This window comes from Diceros bicornis (genome assembly GCF_020826845.1).
Source record: "Diceros bicornis minor isolate mBicDic1 chromosome 30 unlocalized genomic scaffold, mDicBic1.mat.cur SUPER_30_unloc_4, whole genome shotgun sequence".
Lineage (NCBI taxonomy): Eukaryota > Metazoa > Chordata > Mammalia > Perissodactyla > Rhinocerotidae > Diceros > Diceros bicornis.
In genome coordinates, this window is record NW_026690902.1 from 1,739,238 (window position 1) to 1,751,772 (window position 12,535).

The window sequence follows — 12,535 nt, forward strand, 5'->3', positions numbered from 1 at the left end:
GCCTGGGTCTGGCCCTGCCATCCTATCTCCCTCACTTCTCTCCTCCCCAGCTCACTCTAGCCACACTGGCTGTTTTCTCACCTCCTCTCTCGTCAAATTCTCTTCTGCCTCCAAGTCTCTGTGCCTTTGAGCTTCCCCCCAGCACGCTGTTTGCAGATAGATGCAGGGCTGGTTCCTCTTGTCCCTCAGCTCAGGGCACAAATGTCCCCAGCATGGCCTTTTACACCCACCTAGGGGCTCCAGGCCCTCCCTCCTACAACACCCTGCTTCATTGCCCTGTAGCACCTGCTCTTCTTTTTCGCATAGATTTGTTCATGATTTTGTCCCTTCCACCTCCAGGCTGTGAGCTCCTGGAGGACAGGGACCATGTGGGTGCTTTCAGCACTGCCCTCAGGACTAACATGGGCCCTGCTCAGGGTGAGTGCTGGGGCCACAGTAGCTGACAGAATCATGAGAGGCTCTCAGAGTCCCCTCCTGCCTCTGAGCAGCTCCTATTGTGGACGTGGATGCCAGTAATCAAAAGTGCCTGTTGCCTTGGACAGGGGAACACCCAGAATGAGCCCTGGGCGTCCTTTCCCTGCTACACTTGCTCCATTGAGCAGGAGTGGCCCCAGGATACCCCTGGTGGTCAGCCCTAGCCTTGCAGCCGCAGGCAGGAAATCAGAAAGGAAAACACACATTTCTTTGTTTGGGGTCCTCAAGGTAGTGGTTCCACCAAGGCCGAGGGCGAAAAGGAGCAGGACCTGTGGGCTCCAGGAGGGACGTGAGGGACCTCAGAAGCCTCTCTTGCTCCCCACTTTCTTTACACTGGTGCTGGCATGTCCCGTTGATTCACAAGGCCTCCTCACCCCAGCCAGGGCAATGACTCCACCTCACTTTCAAAGGAGGACCCCGAGGCTCCGACACGGATGGCCTTGTCCCTGGTCCCCAGACAAGTCGACCAGTGTTCTGCCATGTTCTGCACTGCCCGGGGCCCCAGTCCCCAAGCTCTCAGGCCGCCCTCTGCTCAGCAAGACCTCGAGGGAATGGAATGCATTTTACAAGGACTCAGAGAACAGTGGGTCATGGATGGAGAACGAAGGTCAATAGACTCTTCTATAAGCCTGTGGGACCCTTAGAGTCACCCCATCTATGCACCCCAATTACAGAGGCCGAAGATCAGGCCCTCTTTCCTGTAGCCCCTCCCCCCTAGGGGGTCGCATCCTAGTTTCCGGTGCCCAGAGTGATGGACATAGGACGCCAGACCTGGTTCTCTGCAGGCTGCTCTAGGGATGGCACCAACCCCTGCATCCCCCTGTGCACCTTCGGGACCCCCTGCCCATAGTCTGGCATCTCTCCCCCTCATGCTATGGGCCTGCGCATGTTGCTAGGGGACCGGATGCCCCTGTCCCATGGCAGAGCTGCCTCCAACCTCTTTCTTCCTTCCTCCTGTCACCTCCCCAGTGTGCACTTCCCTTCTGACACAGGGCTGGGCAGTCAGAGTGTGTGTGTATGCTTGTGTGTGTGAGTGTGTCCATGTGGGGATGCGTACAGGAAAGGGCCCTACATGGAGGACGTTGGCAGGGGTCCGCCAGGATCTTAGGGTTCTCATTCCCAAAGCAAACCCCTTGGAAGTGTTGAGGCTGGCCTAAGAGCTTGGAATGCTCTCTTCTCCTCTAGACTCTGCCCACTTTGTGGGCCCAGGGCCTGTCCCTGCTTCACCTGGCCTCAGTTTCCCAACTGTCCTGTGAGGGTTGGACATGGAGCAACATCAGCCCCAATGAGCATGGACATGGCCCGGGATCTCTGCCCGCATGAGTGAGGCAGGGATACCCTCACGGTCTCACAGGCCTCTCTCCTGTGGGGCAACCAGGCCTCCTGTCCATGGTCAGGCACACAGAGGGACCCTGCAGACAGCCCTTCTGGGTGACACAGCCCGCAGCACACACGTGTAACACAACGGTCCCCTGACATGGCTGCTTTCGTCTGTCCCCTCCCCCAGCCAACTGCTCGGTGACCCTCACATCCCCTACTTCCCGGGAACACACCACACAAGCCAGGTGGGCCACACAGTGCGCAGTCGGTAGGTTGGACATCTGGGGACTTGAGGGTCACTAAATATACACCGACCTCACTGTCCTGGTCCAAAGACTGCATCCCAGAGTCCAGCTCCATGCTTGGCTGGTCCTGCGGACATGAAGACAGTGGTGGACAAAGACCCTGGACAGGGAAAAGGCCAGGCCGCCCTTTTACCTCCTCCTCTACACCCCCTCCCTGCCACATGAGGTCCAGCCAGTCCCTGCCTGCAGCCCTGGCGGGTGTAGGAGGAGCTGAAGGGAGCCCAGCTGGGCAACTATTAGAGGGAGTTACTGTTATTAGGGAGCCCCCTGGGTCCTGAGTGATTGCACTCCATTTTACAGATGACCAGTGATCCCAGCATTCAAGGTCACTCTGCTCTAAGTGAACAAGTCCAGACGTGAACAGGGGATTAGAAATCCTTGATTTTCACCAGCATTGAGCCCAGCATTGACCATCGAGGCCTTGTCCTGCGTTGGGGCTCCCCCAGCCAGGCGACCTCCTGAGTCCAAGCACTTTGGGCACCTTCTTCTCCCTGCTTGAATCCCAACACACCCTCCTGAGGTCAGAGTCACTGACCCCATTTTTCATGGAGGAAACTGAGGCTCTGAGAAGACACCGCATGACCTTGCCTGTCACAGGGCTGTGAGGTGACCCAGCTGTGGCTTTGACCCCAGGTTAATCGGACCCTAAAGGCTCTGCTAGCACAGGAGACTGAGGAGGTGGCCTGTGAGCCCAGCACAGAGGTGAGTCCATCCTGGATGGGGGCTTGGAGGAGCGGCACTGCAGGCTAGGAGCTCTGAATGGGACAGGGGCTTGACAGGGTCCTTGGGGAGGAAGGCTCTAGGGAGGGTGGGGTGCGGTGAGGGGTGCACTCTGGGGACGGTGTCTTGACCAGATCACACAGGGCCGTGACTCAGGCAAGGAGTCGGGCCTCACTACAGGTTGGTTGGACGTGAACGAGCAGTCTCATCAGAGCCTCTGGCGGTTAGATCCTAGATTTGGAGGGAGATTGGTGTGGGCACCTTATCCACCTCCACTCAAGCCCAGATCCCCAAGAACCAACAGGATGAGAAGGCTGCCTCCATTTCCTCCCATGTACAGTGGGCACTGTGGCGGTCGCCTACCTCCTCCAAGGGTTGGGCATGCTGCCTGGAGGGCCCAGAGAGGGCTTCTTGTCAAAGTAGCCATTTAGGACAGGTCTGTGCTCAGAGAGCTCTGAATGATGGGACCAAGGGCAAGTCCCACCAGTGGGCTAAACAAGACGCTCCTGTCCACGTTGCTGTTGTTTATTCCAGGTGAACTGGGATGATGCAGCATCGCCCACCGTGTGGACGGAGAGGGCCAGCGAGGAGCTATGGTTGAAGAGCCTGAGACACAACGCTTGTGTGTGACCAAAGCTGCCTCGGGTGTGGTGGAGGCTGAGGAGGAAGAGGTGCTGCTGGAGGCCAAGATGAAACCAGAGACCATCGGGGACCAGGGGGCGGTTGATTTCCATAACTGTGGGGGATGGCATGATCAGCAGATTTTTCTGGACCCGGGAGGAAACCCCAGGCTGGCATCCAGCTCCTGGGCTTCTTGGCCCTTTTGTGGGTGTGGATGTGAAACACTGGTTCCGGGCAAGAAGGGACTGGGAATGGGCTGTCAGAGAGAATGAGTAGGGCAGTCACCTTCTTTTCCTTGAAATCAGGGGACTCTGGGTCAAAACTCACGTTGCTCTCCTCCACCTTGGTCCTGGAGGAACCAGCCAAGTGCTCGTTGAGCATTGGACAATGTCCCTGTCACTGAGGTCCTGGCCCCATCTGAGGTGTCCCAGCACTTGGTGTGGGAGCTAGTGATGGAAATGGCTGCTGTTCTGGAGCTGGTCAAGTGTGGGAGCTGGAGGAAGCTCTCGTTCTGGAGCTGGCCGCAACTGAGCTCTAGAGCTGGCATCACAGTTCTCACTAGTCCACAGCTGGAGCAGGATCTGGTGCTATATGGCTCTAACTTTGTAGGTTGAGGTAACTCTGCCTCTGCTGCTGGTGACCGAGCCTTCTCTAGCTCCACAGCTGGTAAACAACGTGTCCTGACCTTTAGATGGGGTCAGTGACATCACCAACCCATCATGAGCTGTCCATCAGATGGTGGGAGCACTCCAGCAAATAGCATCTATTACAGTAGTGTTATTTCATCTCAATTCCAGTTACATATTTATTTTAAATATACTTAGAATGAGAATAGGATAACAGAAACCATTTACTCTTTGCTGAGAGCACACCTTATTGATGTCGTTTTTTAGGAAATATTACACAGTGGAAGACACCATTCTCCTCCCTCTCTCTTTCCTCCCCAGAGGTAACTACCGTCTTGACGTTAATATATGTATTCTGTACACATTGTCTTTTGCAAAAAGACAACCGTCCCAAATTTGCTGAGGTTTTTGCTATAAGTGGCCATCAAAGATATGCATCCTAGTGGATACTGTTAAAAACTCTGTCCTGTCAAAGTAAAGACAACAGTCCAACAGTTAGTTGAGAAGGTACCTGCTTTGTAGATATGGTTTTTAAAAGAGAGGTTTGAAAATATCTCCATTATGTTACCATTGACCCTCCTTATTTGGAAGAGTTATGTTTTGTCAATTCTTCGCTGACACTGCATGAACAAGAATGGACCACTGCTCCCAGGGGAAGGACAAGGTGAGGTTTTTGCAGCCTCTGGTCGTGACATGTTTGGGAACCTCACAATGCACAACCTTGTCTTATGTGTGTCTCTTGAAAGACACCTTATTTCATATAGATTGTTGATTCATTAGTTGAACTCTAGGCCAACAGCACTATCTATAACTTATGCCTGAAGGACGCTCATCCAACACAACAATTTTCTACGAAAGGCCCATCACAGGCTCCTTGTGCTTACGAACACTACATAACACTTCAGCACTACGTTTGAGGGCCATTCTAAAGAGCAAAAGCACCAAGGAGAAGCACAAAAGGTAACAAACGTAGCATTCCATAGATTAGGGACATTTGTTGACGTGAGAATTAAAACAAGAGTTTTAATACTGTAATAGCAAAAACTAGAAACAACCCAAATGTACACCAAAAGAAGAACGGTCAAAGGAGATGTCGTTTACTCATACTAACACGTAACAGTGAAAAAGAATGGCATAGGTCCAAGCAAATGGTTACAAAAGTATCTCCAATGTAGTTTTGAGTGAAAAGAGGAGGTTGCAGAACGAGGTCCATGCCTCACAGGAAGAGGTCTGCCTGAGGTTTGATCTCCAAGCAGCTCTATCAAGCCTAATGCCAACTGCTGTGAAAAAGGAAACAAAAATTCTGTTTCTGGAATGTGTTATTTGCCTAAAGAAAATCTTGCAAGCATGTGGCTGGTAGGTTCATCTAAAAGGACAGAGAGCTGAGACTTTGCTGAGCTTACAGAATAGGATTTACGAGTTCTTTCATTCTCTGATTCCTAATGAATATTTTTAAGTAAATGTCGTCTTATGTGACAACATTTCACGTGAGACTCACTTGCATTATAACCTGGTAATGAGGTTGTGGGGCTTAGCTAACCATTACCAAGGCAAAGTTTTGCTGGCTCTCCTCTCTACCAAAAGCAACCTAAAAGTTGGGCAGGACTATTTTGGGTTAGCTGGTGGTATTTGGGCTGGTTCGCAGCACACACACCCAAGAAGTCTCTCACCTCTGTGCCTCTGTACTTGAGGTAGCCTCTGCCTAGAACCTCTACCCAGGATGTGTAAATGACTCACTCTTCATTTCTTCCTGCCTTGGCTCAAATGTCCTCTGAGAGGTGGATACCAAGACAGGATTAAACGGGCAAGGATTTTATGAGGGGAAATGCTTCTGTAACAGAAAATGGGGTGGGGGAGCCTGGCAAAGTGGGAGAGCCATCAGGCCATGATGCAAGTCTGACTCTAAATGAGGGGGAGATAGAGGGAAGGATGGGTCCAAGTGTCCTACACTGCTGTATAGTCTAAGGAAGGCTTAGGAATGCCACTGGGGAGTCCTTGAGCACAAGCAGATCAGCAGAGGAGTCCATGCCTCCCAGGAACAGGTCTGCCTGAGTATCTAAACCTGCCTCACTCACTGATTCGGAGCAGTCCAAGGGAAGCACGACCTCAGTGCAAACAGAGGAAAGATCTCATAGCTCAGCAGACTACTGACTTCATAGCTTTGGTTAATTACGTTTGCTGCAGGTGGAGGCCTTCGAGGAGCAGTCTCCTGGATACCATATCTTATCAGTCAGTTTTCCCTGATCACTCTCTGCAAAACAGCCCCACAGAACAGTAAAACATCAACCACATTTCACCAGGAAACAGTAAAAACACATTTCAGACTGGATACAAGGCACATTCCAGGACAACAAAGTAATCTGAACTGGTGTTGGGAGTAGATTAAAACTGGATTACTTCTAGGGATCAAGCAATATCAAGAGAAAGAGAGAGAAGGAAGCAAGGGAGGGAAGACAGAGGGCGTTGGCCCTCAGCATTTGGGGCTAGTATTTGGCCATGCCCATCAGCGATCATAACCGGCTGCAAGACATCCTACAAACCATAAAGTCAAAACACCTCATTCATTTACAAAAATGCATTTCATGTATTGACTTTTGTTTTAACCCGTCCCCTCATTTCAGACAGGAGATCCAGAAAAGGGAGACAACTATTCAGTAGCAGAACCAGGACTAGAACCCAGCGCCCCAGACTCCTGGTCATTCATTCAGGAGGGCACCCCTTGTTCTTGGCTACCTGCCAACCTGTAGGAGGACAACATTGGTGAGGACAACCTGAAGGAACTGAAGTTCTTGCCTTCACAGAAGTTCAAAGGAGGTGCTTGAGCTGGACCTTAGACGATGACTAGGAGTTTGCCAGACATCTGAAGGGCATTGGAGGCAGTGCGTGCAAAGTAGGGAGGCCTGAAACAGCGCTGGGATCAGAAAGCACAAGTGGAGCCCTCTGCTCAAGTGGATGAAGCACTGAGGAGCAAGGTGAGCCGGGAAGGAGGATGCACTGTGGAAGACAGTGGGGAATGCCTGCAGGGGTTTTGGCAGCGAATGCCAATAGGAAGAGCTACCATCTAGCTCACTGTGGCTGGAGCAGGGACTGAGTGGCCTAGTAGCTGATGGGGGCGGGGAACGCCCACCACAAGGCCAGGGAAGAGATGACGACGGACAGTGGCAAAGGGAGTACACAGGACAGGGGAAGGACTTACCTGGAGATGCGCGGAGGGCGCCACCCCTCCAGCGTTTCCCAGGCTGATGCCAAGAAGCAAAGGGCCTTGCGACAGGAAAGCGCCCTGCGCCCGCCGAGCCGGGCAGATGCTCAGGAAACGTGTGCTGCGCGGGGAGGGGACGGCGCTCAGGCAGAGCTGGAGCTCGGAGGAAGGTCGCGCACCAGGTTGCAGGGCCAGGCCTGGGCCCCATCCACCACGTGTCAAGGTGGCAGTGCAGACACCTAAGAAGTCTCCTGACTCAAACCAGGAGTTCACCATGAGATTGCCTCTGAGTCGGTTAAGGGACGCTGCACTGAAACGTCCTGACATGCAGAGTTCAGAGAGCGGAGGAAGTACAACTGAGTAAACAGAAGTTACCAAGTACAGAATGAATAGGCAGAGCGGGGGACAGAAATGGCTGAAAGTGAAGTTGATATCTTGGCAGGAGAAGATGCCTCTGAAGTGGGGTCCGGGAGCCAGGGGGATCTGGTGAGCCAGTTGTCTTACAGACAATCTTTTGTAGGGTCCAGGTCAAGGGGCATCTGAATCCTTAAACTAAAGCCCTATTGCCAAGGCCACAGGAGCCTCCCTCTAGGCCACAGCAGAGGGGGACTGGAGCACTGTGGGCTCACAGTTCACCTCTTGTCTGTTTACATTCAGAGTGCAGTCCTTGGCTGCGTAGCAGTGTTTGTTGTTCTTCTTATAATTATCATTATTTCATGTCCTTATCTTCCTTGTGAGTTCCCTGTAAAACCAACCATGATCCACGGTGTCAGCACTTTGATTCCAGGTCACTGCCTCAAGGACTGCAGAGGGAGCCTCGTGCTCATAACCTCCTGTTTTTATCCCAGTCTCTTTAGGGATGCATTGACCTCTTTCTTGTCTGCACTGAGGCACGGAATGGGGGCCCACACCCAACCCTGCGTCTCCTCCTTTTAATATCTCATGCTTTGGAAACACTGCTTACTGTTCACTCGCTGGACTATACTCCCTGACATGAACAACGCACGGGAGAGAGGAGGTAGGAAACCTTGATCCACGTAGGGCTCTGAGTTGACCATAACACAGAGTACAGTTGATCAGAGGCCAAGGTAGAGTTCCTTAATGCAACCATCTGCCGAGGTGAAGGTGTTCTAATGTCACACCACCTGAAAATAAAGCAAACACATAAAAGCATATGTAGTGGTCAAAGAGAAAGCACACAACTAAAAGAATTGATCCCATGAAATACACTATTCTATTTGTTTATGTATCCAATGACTGATGGGAAATAGCCAGGTGTAGAGATAGTAGAATTGATCAATGTCATAGAGAATTCTCTTAACAGTTGTTCATGCCTTGTGTTTTACATCATTGATTGGGGTAATATTTCCATCTTTTCCTTTCCTAGTGTCTCCACCTTTCTCAACTTTTCCAAGAGATATATTTACATTATCCTCTAAAATTTAAGGGAAATTTAAAAATAGTTATGAGACACTTTAAGTTGTTGATTTTGTATATGGGAGGAGCACTAGATTGCAAGTGAATTAGTGATCATTAGAGTTTCAGTTTGGTAAAAGGTGGTAGTTGGAATTGATACCAGGATGTTTGTAACCCAGTTTTACTTCATTATTTGATGTACTTTTCCAAATGCCAGAGCCGGTCATTCTGAATGTAATAACTTGTCTCATTTTAAAATAAGTGTCCTTGGAGAGGGTGATGCAGGTAAGTAGAAAATAGTTTAATGTAGTGACTTGTTTTTCTCCAATGGATCTGTTATAAACCCAACAGCCATATAGCATTCTTTTGTCCAAATGACCTGATGACACTTTCTTAACTTTTCTTGCTGTGACTCTAGCAATCTAGGATCACACCACATTTTCTCTCCTAGTCATGCTTTCAGTTGTAAGAGTGACATTGTCAATAGTACAATGAGCAATTGGCACACACTCTACTCTTTTCTAAAAAAAAAAAATATATATATATATATATGTATATATATATCAACTGCAAACTTTAGTAACATAATTGTTAAGGAATGAACTATTTGCAGTGCCCTTAACAACTGATGGCTACACATGATTGTGTAGCGACATCATGGTTCAAACCATGCTGTGAAACATGTGGCCCCTTTGAATTTTATTTTAAAGGAATGGGTTCAATGACTTTTTTCTTTTGAAAGAAGAAAGACTTGCATTTCCATCTTAGAAAATTGAGAACTGGTTTTTTGCCTTTATTTTTTTCTCTTCAGCTCTTCTTCCTACTGGTTACTAATTCACATGTCCAGTTACTTCAGATTCATGGTGCTACCTCCTCTGCCTTTTTCATGGCTCTCACTTTAATTTTTCCATCATCCCTTCTGTGAAGGAGGTTTCTCTCCACGCTCATCTAGCAAGGAAGGAACCGACCCTCCTTTCTGTGAACTTGGAGACAGAGGCCAAGGTGAAGCCTCGGTACCGCTCTCCACCAGTGAGCTGCAGAAGGGCTGCAGAGTCCTGTGAATCTTTGGCTCCCCTCCTGGCTCCCTCCATAGTTGGCATTGTCTGCACGGAGGAGCCCAGCTCGTTACAATCGAATTGTTGAAGTCTCTAGAAGCCGGCTGAAGGATAAGACTGGCCAGAAAGGACATCAGCAAGCAGTGTGCTCCAAAAGTTGGTGGCAGAAACATTCAGAAGATGAAAACCTTTCCGTTTCTCTTGTTTTCTCTTTATCTTCTCTCCCTTCCTTTTCCTTTACTTAGATGGTACAAAGCCTGTCCATCCCCCATGGTAGTTGTTTTTCTCCTCAGAGCCCCAGTACAGAGCTGTATCTCTTAGTTGTAGGTCAACCCATGGGGGTTCTTTTCCTGGAGTCCCACGGCAGTTTATTCATATCTCTTTCATTCAAATTATTTCTGTAGTGTAATTTATCTGTTTAGACATATCTGTCTTCCTTGCAGACCCCCAACATTTCAAGACCTTTGGGCACACAGTAGATACTTAAGGACTTGAGTGAATCAGTGAAGATCTTTTGTTGAATAAGATCTAAATAAATACAATACCTACACAGCACATGAATGCAACCACTTGAGAGAGAGTTTTGTGTCTGCTGAAGCAGGCTGTGGACCAGTTTAGGGGCTCAGTGCCAAAGTGACTCAATAGATTTAGACCAAATGAACGAGATAATTAACTTCAATTTTACAATTCATGGAGAACAGGAGCAGGATATCTAGGTGTGAATCAGGACTTGATCATTCTTGTTGCATCTTTGGAAAACCCAGTCCTTTTTCTTTCTATGGAAATTTGACTCATCCCAAGCAGCTGCCTTATTGGTATTTATGGGAAGATCAAATTGAAAAGAAAACCCAGAAAAGTATAACGGCTAGCCTTAGGGAATCTCTTAATAAAATGAAAGAACAAAAGTCGGAGTTAGAACAAAGATTGAAAGTCAAATTTACTGAAAATTCCCTGTCTCCTCCCTCCTACACTCCCTTATATCCCCAACTCCCTGTCCCTGACTCCCCAGAAGATCTTTTGGATTTCTGGACCCCTGTCCCAAATCCTCCCCCTTAAGACTTATCTCCTCAGCCACCTCCTCAGCCAGTTCTCTTAGGTCCCAGGACTCCAACTTCTCCGAAGGGCATTCAGCTGCCTGTTTTAACTTCTCTCACTGTTAAAGACTTACAGGGGGCGCTTAGGCCTGACCTCCAAGCAAGGGGCATACAGGTCACTTGTGTAAATGCTGAAAACCAAGAAATAAATTTAGTAGAAACACCCAGGAACGGCAAGAAGTTTCGTTTTGCTGTGTCTTACAACTCCTTTTACTTTCCAGGGCTCTGTAATCAGGCTCTGTCAGCTTCAGACATTCCTATGCAGTATCCATTGAGGATGTATCCTGGACCTCCGCTGCAGAGAGTTCATGTCTCCTGGATAGCAGCTGATCTCTTAAATTATAAAGCTCTCCCTCCTCCATTGTCAGAAGACCCTACTAAATTTAGAGAAGAATTAGAAAGATTAGTGGCTATTCATAGCCCCACCCACCGAGACCTTGACTGGCTGCTAAAGGGCGTTCTTCCATCCCATGACTACACTGTAGTTATCAGACAGGCCAGACGGCCCCCTAGGAAAAACCCCCCTCATAGAGGAAATAGATGGCCAGACCCTCTCCCAGGCCCTCCTGCAGATGACCAGGAAGTGGCACAGCTACAGGCTGATATTCAAGGTTTAATAAGAGCGATTCTAGAAGTGTTTCCTCCTAAACTTAATCGGTCAAAAATTGAATTATGCACTCAGAACGAGGGGGAACAACATAAAGCTTTTGTTGAACGCTTTATTCAGACTTTCCAAAGACACACTGCATTGAGTCTGGAAGCTCCAGAGCATAAGAACCTCCTAATTTCTGCTTTAGTTGGAAATTTTCTTCCTGATATAAAGAAACAAATTCAAAACAGTGTGGTTGGTTGGGCAGGACAACCATTAAGTGTAATAATGGAGGTTGCTACACACAATACTTTGAAAATTGTCAGCAAGAAAGCAAAAAAAAAAAAAAAAAAGAATTAAAGACAACTCTTCTTGCTTTGCAAATTGAATCTTTTGAAAAGCAAAAATTCAACCCTGAAAGTAAACTAAAGCCCACTCAGAGGTCTCCCTATTTGCCTTCGGACAATTGTAGGTATTGCAAGAAACCATGGCACTGGAAAAGGGCATGTGGCGCTCTTAAGAGAAGGGAAAGTTTAAAAAATTTTCCCGCTTGGCTGCAGCACCCCCAAAAGGCTCATTTTTCTCTACCTGAGGGACATTTCTCCCTCAAATGATGGGGTCAGCCGATCCTTAGTCGCACCCCTGAGCCTACAGTTAAACTTAAAATAGAGGATCGGAAACTGGATTTCTTAATTGACACTGGTGCGACATTCTCTACTATCCGTTCAAAAGATTTATCTCTACCTGTTACCTCTGATTCTATCAAGCTGTTAGAGTCTCTGGACAGCCTACTTCATTGCCCATACCTAAGCCCACTCCAATATATTTAGACCCCCTTAACACTCATCATGCTTTTTTAGTTTCTGACTGTTCACCAGCAAACCTCTTTGGCCGAGATTTGTTATGTAAATTCAATGCCACTATAAATTGTAATGAAAAAAGTGTTTTTATCTCCTTGCCTTCTGACCAAACCCCAAGTCTCCTACTTTCCATGATGGAAACTTGTCCTGATTTAAATCCTTCTGAGGAAGATGAGTCTTTAAAGAATGTCCCAACCAGTCTTTGGGCTACACATGCAAATGAGGTAGGATTGTTGCTTAGTGCTGAGCCCGTGCA